Raw genomic sequence first — 13,362 nt, 5'->3', positions numbered from 1 at the left:
GAACTACAGAGGATTATAAAATGGGAGGAGACAGCTCTCAACCTCAGACTCATTCTGAGATTCCTGGAGGCAGGGTCACCATTTCAGACTGAGGTAGAGATAAGAGCCAGTGACTGACTGTTTTGCTTTTCTGACCTTTAGGCTGAACCCCAATTTTTGTCTCTGAGTTTTTATTAGTCACGCTTTAGTATACAGTAGAATACATTAAGTACACAACTTGGTGCAACTTGAAAACATAATTAACATCTTGCATACTTCAGTTTTTTCTAGACAACCCCTGCCCTACTGTGTAAGCAAATATGATTGTAATTCTCCACTGGGAATGGAACCACACAGGAATACACTCTTCCTGCACTGGCTTCTCCTACCCAACACAGCACTTTAGGATCAGTGTGTTGTGTTATGCATTGCTAATCCATTGATTTATGTTGCTTGGTCTAAATATATCGCGATTTGATTATCTAGTCTCCTGGGCTGTTTCTAGCCTGGGGCTCTGGCAGGTAAAGACATTTTTGTATGAGTCCTTTCCTGCAGCACAACTTTTCAGTACAAAGTAGCTGCAAGTTTAATTTGAAAAGGAATGGACATGCATTTTTCATCGTGGCTAGACAATTCCGCACAGCCTCCAGCAAAAGCAATGGGTAGAGGCTCTGAGAGCTGCATCATTTTTTTACCCATGTTTGCTGTGAGCTGCAAAACAATGGGAGCTATTCTCATGTGGCTTTCCCAAACATTGCATTGCTACTTTAATTGTGTTTTCCCTGATGTGAAGTTCTGTTGGGTGCATTTTTGGGTGCTTTGTGGTCATTTTTAAATCCTTTGTGAAATGTTCAGGACTGTGACCCTCTTTTTTAAAATATATATATATATATATATATATATATATATATATATATATATATAATCTTGAGCTGTCCTCAGTGTTGATTTGTGTGAGTCCTCTGTGGGTTCCAGATACAGTAGCAGAGCATACGCCTTTATGCTGAGTGACTTCTATGTTCTCTCTGAAAATGCTTTTCCGACCACAGATTTTCAGATTACACCTCCCTTCTTCTAGAAGCTTTACAGTTGTGCTGATGACACCTTAAACTTCTTAGATTGGTTGTATTTTTTGTTGTTTTGAGATAAGGTCATCTAGGCTGAACTCAAATTTAATACTGTAGCTCAAGCTGGTTATCCTACTGCCTTAGCCTCCCAAGTACTCTGGGGACAGTGTGCTCCTACCATGCTCACCCTGGAATTCTCTTTGTGAACAGTGTGAAGCAGATGTCCAACTTCATTTTCCCTCGCTTGTGAAAGCTCACTTATTCCATTATAGACTGTCTCAAAGGGTTTCCTCCACATATTGAACTGCCTTGCCATTTAAAAAGGAAAAACAAAGCCCACTGTTGACTTGCATGTACTTGTGTAGATTTCTTTTTTCATTACTATTGTGTCCCTTTTTAATTTTTTTTTTCACAAATCCTGTATTGTCTTGATTACTGCATCTCTAGGTAAGTTTTGGAAACAAGTATTCTAACACTTTAAGCTTTGTTTTTCTTTTTAAAAGTTGCTTTAGCTAATCTGTCTCTTGTATTTCCATATGGATTTTAGAATCTGCTTGCAAATAAATTTTTTAAAAGACTTGGGACACTATTGAGTCTACAATGAGCTCGAGAGGCTCTCAAACCATGATTATTATCATGCTATATGATATATTTGTGTATTTAAATACTTCTCCTTTATAATTTTTAAGGCTACAGTTTCTTCTGAGGCAAATGTATTCCTAAGCATTGCTGTGGTTTGAATCCTCCTTTATCTCCCAAAGGCCGGCGTGCTAAAGGCTTGGGTAGCCTGTGTATGATTGTACAGAGTGGAATACTTACCATATGGGGCCTAGGAAATTGGAGGTTTTGGAGTACTCATCCTGGAAGGAGTTAGTGGGCCCTGGTTGTCTTTTGTTTGCTTCATGGTTGCCATGATATAAGCAGCTTCCTCAATATACCCTCCAAAGCATAAAACCAGCAGACCATGGGCAAAGCTCTCTAAAATTATGAGCCAAAATAAATACCTCTACAAGTGGATTATCTGTGCTGGAGAGATGTCTCAAACCTATGTTTAACCCACACATGTAAGAGCCGGGCATGGTTCCACATGCTTTCTATCCCAGGTCTGGAGGGCAGAGATAGCAGGGTCCAAGGGGCTTGCTGGCTACCCAGGCTAGAGGAATTGATGAGTTCTAAGTTCACTGAGGGACTCTATCTAAAAGAATGATGTAGAGAGCAATCTAGAAAGATACCCCACACTGACCTCAGACCCCTACACAAATGTTTCCACATCTGCTTGGCACCCATATGCATATACACATAAATGTATACACACACGAATTGATTAGCTTAGCTGAGTAACACAGCGTTTTTATTTATTGTAAATATATCACATTCTCATGTTCAATGTCATAGTTGTTTTATATACAGTTGATTTTTGATTTTATATATAGTTGATTTTTGTAATTCTCAGCTTTAGTATTTGGAAATTTGTATACGAGATAAATGAACAAAATGATTGAAAAATGTGAGCCCCCAGTATACATGCTTCCAGAAGAAGACGTGTATGAGATCATCCTCAATACCATGTCTTCATTCTGACAGGACAGACAGACAGTGGTTCCTGTCCCTCTTCCCCACACTCCCTGCCCAATTTCCTAGTGCTACCTGAGCCACCACCGGCTCTAACTAATCTTCCATTTCAGCCCTTGATGGGCCAGGTTGGTCTGCTCTTCACACTTGAGTTACTCTGACATGAAGCCTTGCTGCTCCAGAGACCAATCAGGACCAGGCTTCCTCCTCCAGATCACATGCCTGAGGATCACTCGGAACCAGGCTTCCTCTAGGTCTACAAAGAACAGACTAGCTAAGAGGGTAGCCTGAAGGACTTTCACTTCTTTGTTTTAAATTTTATACTTTAAAATTTTTATATGATATATTTTGATCTCATTTTTTCCTCGTATCCCAGATCCTTCCCACCTCCCAATCCACTCAACTTCATGTTCTCTCAGAAAAAAAAAATAAAACCCAAAACTCAAAAAGCAAAAAATGAGCCACCCCCCCAAAAAAAATCAAAATCAATCAAGCAAACAACAGTGAAAAAAAAAAAGGCTAAAACAAGAAACCCTGCCCGCCTCCCACCAACAAATAACATGGAGTTCATTTTGTTTGCCAACTAGTCCCAGACATGTCTTTAGTGTACCCAGTGATACTCCACCAAAGAAACTCTATTACAAATAACTTCTTTGGAAACACTCCTCCATTGCTGGTGGAAGTGCAAGCTGGTAGAGCCACTCTGGATATCAGTATGGCAATTTCTCAGAAAATTAGGAAACAACCTTCCTCAAGACCCAGTAATACCACTTTGGGTATATACCCAAAGGATATTCAATTGTACCATAGGGACATGTGCTCAACTATGTTCATAGCAACATTGTTTGTCATAGCCAGAACATGGAAACAACCTAAAAGCCCCTCAACTGAAGAGTGGATAAGAAAAATGTCATTTACACAATGGAATACTACACAGCAGAAAAAATAATACATTTTGAGATTTGCAGGCAATCAGATGGATCTAGAAAACATCATATTGAGTGAGGTAACTCAGACCCAGAAAAACAAACATTATATGTACTCGATCATAAGTGGCTTTTAGACATAAAGCAAAGAAAACCAGCCTACAATTCACAATCCCAAAGAACCTAGACTCCAGTGAGGCCCTAAGAGAGACATATATGGATCCAATCTACATGAGAAGTAGAAAAAGTCAAGATCTCCTGAGTAAATTGGGAGTGTGGGGAACCATGAGAGAGGATAGGAGGAGAGGGGAAAGGAAGGGGGAGGAGCAGAGAAAACTATATAGCTCAATAAAAACAATAACAAAAATTTAAAAAACCAAATAGCTCTTTTGCTAGAGGTTGGACCCTCTGTCCTCCATCCCTTTGCAGCACTGGGACTCTGTCTGCCTCGAACCTGTGCAGATCCTGTGCCTGCTGCCACATTCTCTGAGAGTTCACACGTGTGAGTTCACATGTGTTAGTGCTGTCGTGGCTGGAAGACACTGTTTTCTGGAGACATCTACCACCTCTGGCTCTTACAGTCTTCCTGTTGCCTTTTCCATACAGATCCCTGAGCCTTGGTGTGGATTTCGGGGGGCGGGGGATAGGGGTGATACAGATATGCCATGTAGGACACGCCATTCTTTGTGCTCAGTCAAAGCTGTTGGATCTTACCTGTCCTCAGGATCCCAAACCTTACCATCCCCATATCTCCTGAGTCACAGCTCTTTCTTCATCTGCCGTGGTAAAAAGTCAGACACACAGTAACTTCCTTTTGGTCAATTGTTTTATCTTATTTTCAATGCAAAGAAAATAGAAGCCTGAGAGCTAGGGAGATGGCTCGGCTGATGAAGTGTTTGCTATACAGGCATGAGGACCTGAGTCCAGATCCCCCAGCCCCGAACCCATATAAAAGTTGTGTGTAGTAGTGATGTATGTCTGTAATCCCAGCACTGGGGAGACAGAGACAGGAGACTTCCTGGGACTTCCATCCAGTCCAGCCAAATCAGTGAATTACAGGTTCAGTGAAAGACTGCATCTCAGAATTTAAGGTGTAGAGCAATTGAGGAAGACACTGTTGACCTTTGTTTTCCATGTGCACATGCATCCATGTGTACATGTGCACACACACACACACACACTAAGAGTACAAACCAGTGTTTTCTCTGTAAAATGAGTGGACTAGATCCCTTTTGTTAATGTCAACAGCTTTCTTGCCTGGAAACATAGCTGATATTCAGCCAATCACAAGTACCTAAAGGCCTCATTTTTAGCTTACATCACACAATTGGCATCAACTAAACAGAAGACGAAAGTTCTGCAGTCCAAGGTTTCTCTGGAGAAGATGGTCACTGACTCTCCTCCCCACTTACGTGCCACACAGATTGCCAAGTTCCAGTCTGAACTCTGCACAACCACAAACATCTGCCTGTAGGTACACGTGAGAGTGTCTGGGCTCCCCCTCGAGTGCCAACAATGTTATGCAACACCCAATGACAGCAACTGATAGAGGAATTCCAGCTTTCCATCCAGCAAAACATTCATCATTCTGTTTACGGCCAGCTTATACCTTGTAGATAGCGATAAGGCTTGGACCTGGTTTATTCTGGGGAATGAAATCTCAATGCTTCAGCTGTATTAGCCTTGCTCTGCCTTTGGTAGTAGAGTTTATCTGTCTCATATGGTAAAGTGGTGTGCTTTGTTTGTTCTGGAAAAATTAAATTTATTTACCAATTTGTGCTTTGTCTGATAATAATGTAGCACTCAGAGTGGCTGCATAATACATAAGAGCTAGAGGTAAAAGGTCACTAGTTAAATCAAACCCAATTTTAAAAAGCATTTATCTTTTAATGTGTATGAGTATTTTTGACTGTATACCATCTGTGTGCCTGGTACCTGTGGGGGTCAGAAGATGGCAATAGATACCCTGGAACTGGAGTTATGGATGGTTGTGAGGAGCCATGTGGGTGCTGAGAGTCAAATCTGGGTCATCTAGAAGAGCAGCCCATGCTCTTAGCTGCTGAGCCATCTCTCCAGCCCCCGAGGCCCAAACTTTCCATAGAATCACTAACCTGCAATTGTGCATTCTGGTCACACAGCAGTGGCCTGAAGAAAATGATTGGTAAATATACATGTTGACGCGTGTCTTTGTCTTCTTGTGGTTGGTGTTCTAATAGTCTCCACTACCAGGGTAGCAGAAATTTGGTTGGTGGCTTGGCTTCACGTCCTAGCTCTAGGGATGGACTTTGACTGGCTTCTTCCTGCTCCAGCCGTGTGCATCTGGACATAGTCCAAGAATGCAGTCGTGGGCCAAGAATCCTGAGAGTCTGTGACCTCAAGACACAGGGTTGTTCTTGAAACCAGCTGTTGTGCCCCTCCCAGATGTGGTGGATAGGACTGAGTTTACTTCAGATGATTTGTTACAACTGGCCATTGTTATTTGTCTATATGTCTCTATAGAAAAAACATGTTTTTGCTACATATGGCTTGTCCTTGTGATTGTACACTTTACTCGGGTGACACTGCTTAACCCTCAGTGTAAGTTATCTTGTGCTATGAATCAAGTTGGCTATCATGTGAGACTTTGTCTGCCTTGTTTGTCAGCTCCATTCTCGTGGGTCCCACTGCCTCCAGAACTGTGACATTTGGGAAGACCTAAGCCAGCTATTGACCCCAGTAAGTCTAATTTCATTTCTTTTGTCTGGGTGCGGGTGCGTGCCAGCACACATATGGAAGGTGTAGAACAATGTGGAACAGTCAGCTTTATCCCTCCGCCATATAGGTCCCAGGCATTACGCTCAGGTCATCAGATTTGGCGTCAGGTCCCTACCCCCTGCTGAGCTATCTCACCATCCCATCAAGTAGGTTCAATCAGAGAGAAGTACAGACTGTGTTTTTCCTGCTTGGTCTGTGCAGTTGGGAATAGCAGGAGAGCACTCTGAATGTGGAGTGTGCAAACACAGAAGCAGTGGCCCCTGCAGCTACTGCAGTAACACAAGGGAAAGGGAGAGCTGAGTGATTGGAGCCGTGAGAAGGAGCCAGGCTCTACCATGCTTGAATCTCTCTCTGCTGCGAAACTCCAGATCTACTAACTGATGTACGGGGCCTTGTCAAGGAAGATAGAAAGGCTGGGGTCTAGAATCATCTTTAATCACACAGTGATTGCTACTGGCTACCAGCTGGAATCTCTGTGTTACTGTCACCTAAAACAAACTCTCTTACTGACTTCTTGGGCTTCCTAGCATGGTGACTGAGTTCCAAGAGCAAGTGACCCAAACTTTACCATCTTTATGATCTATCTCAGGAGTCATATAGAAGCTTAGCTCCCAGCAAAGATCAAAGTCTCTCTGTCACACTACTTCGGCAGCCAGTTTTTTGTTTGTGTTGTGTTGTGTTTTCTGAGACAGGTCCCATGTAGCCTGGGCTGGCCTCAAATTCCTTATATAGCCAAGGGTGACTTTGAACTGCTAGCCATTCTGACTCTACAACCCAAGTGCTGGGGTTATAGGCATATAACATCATCCAGTTGCTATCATTTTTGAAAATTACCATTGACCATTTTGTAGTGTTTCCTTCTGTTCTGCTGTCCAGTGAACCATACTGAGACTGGTCTGGATGAGAGACCTTCATCAGCATGTAGGCAGTGTCCTGCATTCTTTCACTGTGTTAATTACAATTTTCTAGTTACCTGGCCTTGTGGTCTAAGTTTCCTTGGACTGTCTCTTCTCCTTTGTTGTTCTGTCTCCAGGAGTGAGTAAAATATCGGATGACTACTAAGGCTTTACCCAGGCATTGTAGACAATCCCATCTCAGAGACAGTCTCATACTCCACTCTCAGCATCTTAGTTTCTGTTGCTGTAATTAAACACCATGACCAGAAACAACTTGGGGAGGAAAGGGCTTTTTTCTCTCTTTACAGTCCCAGCATAGCCCATCATCTGAGGAACTCAGGGCAGGAACCGAAGCAGAGGCTATGGAGGAACATGCTCATGACTTACTACTCATGGCTCCATCAACCTGCTTTCTTACTCACCTGAGGACCCCTTGCCAAAGGTAGCACCGCCCACAGTGATCTGCCCCCCCCCACAGTGGGATGTCCTTCCCATATTAATTATTAACCAAAAGTAAGTGCTTGCATAGGCTCACATATGGGCCAGTTAGAGTCCCTCTTCTTAGATGACTCGAGCTTGTGTTAACAAAAGAAAAAACTAACCAGGACAGCATCTTTACATCCTGCTGTTCCAACCCCTCTGTGCTGCCAGCCTGTTTATCTCCCAGATGTCAAGCCCAGACCTTTAGAAGCCAGCATCAAAGAGCATTCAGAAAAATCTCATGGTGGCCCTGCCTGGCAGCCAATTGTTCCATCTTATCAAAGTCACCATGTGTGCACAACAAAGAGAGCAGAAAAGGAAAAGTATGTACTCTTGATACTAGATAAGAAGACTTCATGGGTATTGCGGTGGCCAGAGATGGAAGTCATTAAGTGTGATGAAAGAGCCATAAAGCAGAAGAGAACAAAAATGCAAAGCACGTGCACCAAATGCTGGAAATGCCTCTGCGAAGATGGGGTGGGGCATTACCCTGGTTCTCTCTCTCTCTCTCTCCCTCTCTTCTTCCTTCTCTCTATTCTTTAAGAATTGGAAGGTCCACCATAATGCATAAAATCTCCTTGTCATTATTGTTGGGTCTTGTGTGAGATGGTGCATGTGTGTGTGAATGTGTGTGTGTGTACATGTGTATGTAGATGCATGTGTCTTTATGCATATACCCAACTGTCAGATACATAAGACCAGAGGATTATACTGCTTGCCTTTCCCCATCAGTCTCTTCCTTGAATCCATGAGATGTTCTCGCTGAACTTGGGGTTCACCATTTTAGCTAGGATGGCTAGCCAGTGAGCACCTTGGATACGCCTGTCACTGCTCCCCAGTGGTAGTGTTATAGGCATACAAAGCCAGGCCTGAGCCGGGCGGTAGTGGTGCATGCCTTTAATCCCAGCGCTCGGGAGGCAGAAGCAGGTGGATCACTGTGAGTTCGAGGCCAGCCTGGTCTACAAGAGCTAGTTCCAGGACAGGAACCAAAAAAGCTACGGAGAAACCCTGTCTCGAAAATCCAAAAAAAAAAAAAAAAACAAAACAACAACAACAACAAAAAAAAAACAAAAAAAACCAAAAAAACAAAAACAAAGCCAGGCCTGATTTTATATAAGTGCTGGGGTTTCAGACTCGGGCCCTCATGTTTGCATAGCCAGTGCTTTTACCCACTAAGCCATCTCTCTAGCCTGAACTTTAGATTTCTTAACAGATTTACAAAGATACCTTGTGCACTAAGTAAGGTGTGAGGCTCATCACAGGTCAACATCAGCTCTGCCCATCACATTCACAGTGACTAGGTTTTGAAGGGGGCTGCTTGTTCATTCTGGCTGCCCAGAACCAAAATAATCACACAGAAACCATATTATTTAAATCACTGCTTGGTCCATTATCTCTAGCTTCTTATTGGCTCTTATATAATAATTTAACCCATTTCTATTAATCTGTGTATTGCCACATGGCAGTGGCTTACCAGCAAAGTTCCCAGCATCTGTCTCAAAGTTCCCAGAATCTGTCTCCGGTTGGGGCTCCATGGCTTCTCTCTTCCTCCTCCTCCTTTTTCTCAGCATTCTGTTTTGTTTGCCCCACCTAGCTCTGTTCCCCTATAGCTCTGCTATAGGCCCAAAGCAATTCCTTTATTAACCAATGAGATTCACAACATACAGACGGGAATCCCACATCAACTAGATACCTGTCCTGAGAACTTATGTTGGTGATGGTGACTTTCATGGACCTACGCCTAACGCAAGCAACAGACCATTCCAGATTGGCAAGACATTTACCTAAAGGTTAGCAAAGACTTATTTGTTACCCTGGGAAATATTTTCTTGAAGACTGACCTGGAAATGCCTAGCCCAGGGAATTGCTTTTTGATGAGTATGTGAAGTCCTAAGTTTTAGTCGCCTGTCTCCATTCCAGACTTTGAACAGGCTCCCATAGTGATTCTTCTGCCTATCACATTTGAGGACCAAATTTTGGCCATTGGTGTCATTAGAGTCAAGCACCTCTGATCTAGTCCCTGAAGTCAGGCAATGAATCCATTTTAACCTGGTTGCCTGATCAAATGCCAAATGATAGAAGTCCATATTAATATGAAGAAATTATTCTGCAACAAGAACAACCCAAAGATTTGGCTTTGAAATGCTCACCTGTCCATCTTCAGATGTCAAGGGCTTACACATGTCTCCCCATGCTGAAATGGAGCAGCAGATTTGGGTAGCCACTATTCTAATGGACTTCTTTGGAGCATGGCACAGGTACAGGCCAGACCCTACTGATGGGGGTGGGTCTTGTATTTATCTGTTGCTTTAATTGGTTAATTAATAAAGAAAACTGCTTGGCCCTGATAGGACAGAAAATTAGGTAGGCGGAGTAGACAGAACAGAATGCTGGGAGAAAGAAACCGAGTCAGGGAGTCGCCATGATTCTCCCACTCCAGACAGACGCAGGTTAAGATCCTCTCTGGTAAGCCAGCTCGTGGGGCTACACAGAATATTAGAAATGGGTTAGATCAATATGTAAGAGCTAGTCAATAAGAGGCTGGAGCTAATGGGCCAGGCAGTGTTTAAAAGAATACAGTTTCCATGTAATTATTTCGGGGCATAAGCTAGCCATGCGGGCGGCTGGTTGCCAGGGACGCAGCCCTGCCCGCTCCTATTACAACACCCTACCGAATGTGAAACATCTTCAGAAAGATATCCTCTGGGCTGGGGTCAGAACCTGGCAGCTCTAACCAAATAGGACCAGCCACCTGGCCCCAACAGGTGAGCCAAGTAGACAAGTTAAGAGTAAAAGGCATAAAAGGGCAGGCATTCAATGTGGGGCCTTGGGAAGAGAAACAAAGATGTCCAATGACACATGTGTTATCTCCACCACCACAGTCCATCTTCCATGTCCTGGCACGAGGTCTGGGTTTAAATGGAGGACCAGGCGTGTGCATAACTTAGTAGTCCTTGGCAAGATGTGGTCCCACCCATCATTTTCTCAGCTCCTGTCTCTCTGGCAAGGTCTGTAAAATGTCAGCCTCTGTGTAGGAGACAGGCCCTACCCCTGGCTGGCACCAGGGACTTTTTCTTCTCGTAGCATCACATTCCCAGGGTATCCTAATTTGGGGAGTTGATTGCCAAGGAGAGGGATAAAAGTAGCCCTTTAAAATCTTGCCACTGTCTCTATAAATTATTCCAGTGCTGTTATGTGGCAAGGGAGGTAAAGTATTTGGACAGGCAGCATCTAAGGCCCTAAGGCTGAGAGAACAGAGTAGAGAGGGTTAATTCCTGTGTAGCTCATACTATCCTGGCCCTCAGGGACAGGCTTGAACTATGTTCAGTCACCTGTTTGCTGACCTGGCTGTTGGTATAGAGAACACAGCATTCGTGCTGGGAGACCACCACTTACTATATGAAAGGTGGGATTTTTATGATACACACCTTTCTTGTCTTGCTTTGAGACAGGGTCACATAGCCTAGGCTGACTTCAAATTTACTGTGTAGCTGGCATTGAACTTCTGCTCCTCCCACCTCCCCATCTCAAGTGCTGGGATTACAGATGTGCATGGTCATACCTGGCTTTATACAGTGCTGGGGCAAGCACTCTGCCAGCTCTGCATGCCGGGCAAGCTCTCTGCCAGCCCAGCTACATCCTCAACCATGTATAGCATCAAAAACAGAGGAAACCATGATTTATCGGAGCAGTCATTTTCCAAAGCAGATGGTCCAGCAGCCTTGGCAGGATTCCTCCTGGGTTCCTTTCATCTGCATCCTCCCAAGCCTGCTGTGTAACACTGTCGTGAAGTAAAAGAAACCAGGACCCCTCAGAGGACAGATGAGCCCTTGTGTCAAGAGAGTCGGAATGAGCCTGGACTTGCCTGCTGTTCCCAGAAAGTAAGGGTTTTATTTAAAAACATGTGAAGGGTAGTAGCCGAAGACCAAAGGACCCAACTAAAGGTCTCTGTGCATGAGGCTGGGATTCTTTGTGCACAAAATACTAATTGTATTAAGGAAACTTGAAATGAGTTAGGCCTATGAAGGACCAATGAACTCATAATTATACCTCCAAAAGAAAAATTAAAGTTAGTATGAAATATATAAATTTATATAAAATTAAAACTTGGGGTAATTGTTTAAGATTTACTTTTATTTTCATATGTGGTATGGTGTGTGTGTGTGTGTGTGTGTGTGTGTGTGAGAGAGAGAGAGAGAGAGAGAGAGAGAGAGAGAGAGAGAGAGAGAGAGAGAGAGGCGCACGCATGCGATCACGGAGGCCAGAAGATCCCCTGGAGCTGGAGTTGCAGGATGTTGGGAGCCACCATGGAGTAGCAAGTGCTCTTAACTGCTGAACCATTCATCTCTCCAGTCCTGGTGGTGACTTTTGAAAAGGTATTCAATTCTGGGCATATCTCTTGATAATGAATTTTTAAATGAGCATCATTTTTATACAGGTATTTTGTCACTCCCAATAAATTACTATTTCATAAAAATATCAATAGGTGCACATATGTTTGTTTCTGATGGGGAAAACAGAACGAAGGAACAGATAAGGCAATGATTCTGGGTAGTAACTAACAAACTTTATCAGAAAGAGAGAAGAAAGCTTTGCTTAGTAATGTGATTGGTGTATAATAATTTAGGCAGGCAAACATTCCAATATTTAATCTGGATCCATGATTGCACAAAAACCATTGAGTGGAAGATTCACTAGGCTGAGATACCAAAGTGCCATAAGTAGGTAGTTTAGAAATACGCCTTTATTTCTCACATTCTGGGGGCTGGCAGACCAGGAGCAAGGGGTCAACAGGCTGGATATCTGGTCAGGGCTCGTTCTTCATAGAGGGCAACTTTTTGCTATGCCCTCATGAGATGGGAGGACAGACACACTCCCAGAGGTCTCTTCTGCTTGAGCACTGACACCACTCATGGGGTTAAGTCATGACCAACCCCCAAAGGCTCCACCTCCCAACACCAGGGCTTTGGAGATTAGGATTTCAGTGTGTGTACCAGTGGGACACACAGCTGGCTCACAATGAAGGTCTTTAAAGAAGACAAATTAGTCAAACACACCAGAATGGAAGAATGTAGGGCCCATTCCCAGTACTTCATTTCACAGGAAATGACAGCAGCAGCCGGCCCGATTCATCTCAATAATAAAACACCAATACTCAATATGGAATTCTTTAGAAAGAGCAGACCCAGTTGGTACATCATGCCAACAGGACATCGGATTTTGTAGCCTTGGCAATGGGAGACTTCAGCAGTACATCATTTCCTAAAAGGCATCAGGTTGCAAACAACAACAGCAACAATAATATTGGCAAAACCTGGAGGGACGCGTCACCTTAAAAATGGTACTGCGGTAATTCTCGGTGTTGGAACTGACCTCGCCTGATGGCGAGCCCTGTGCCCAGACTGCAAATGGATCAGCACTGATCCAGGCTCAACAGCTCATGGAGCTGAGGGTGGATATTTCGTCTTTGGGGGCTTGTAACATTATTCCCCGCCTGGGAAAATATAAACACATATAACTGAAACCTTAGGAAGATATTAAAATATGTATGCCAATATCCCCTAGGAAGGTGTGAAACAAGCTCATGAATTATCAAAGAAATGAATAAGTCCATTGTTCTGTGACCTTAGATTGGGCCCTAGTGGAAGTGTAGGTTTGGCCATGTTTGAAGAGCTCAAAGCATAGCCA

The sequence above is a fragment of the Chionomys nivalis genome, chromosome 4 (genome assembly GCF_950005125.1).
Source record: "Chionomys nivalis chromosome 4, mChiNiv1.1, whole genome shotgun sequence".
Classification (NCBI taxonomy): domain Eukaryota; kingdom Metazoa; phylum Chordata; class Mammalia; order Rodentia; family Cricetidae; genus Chionomys; species Chionomys nivalis.
Note: the sequence above shows the minus strand (reverse complement) of the source record.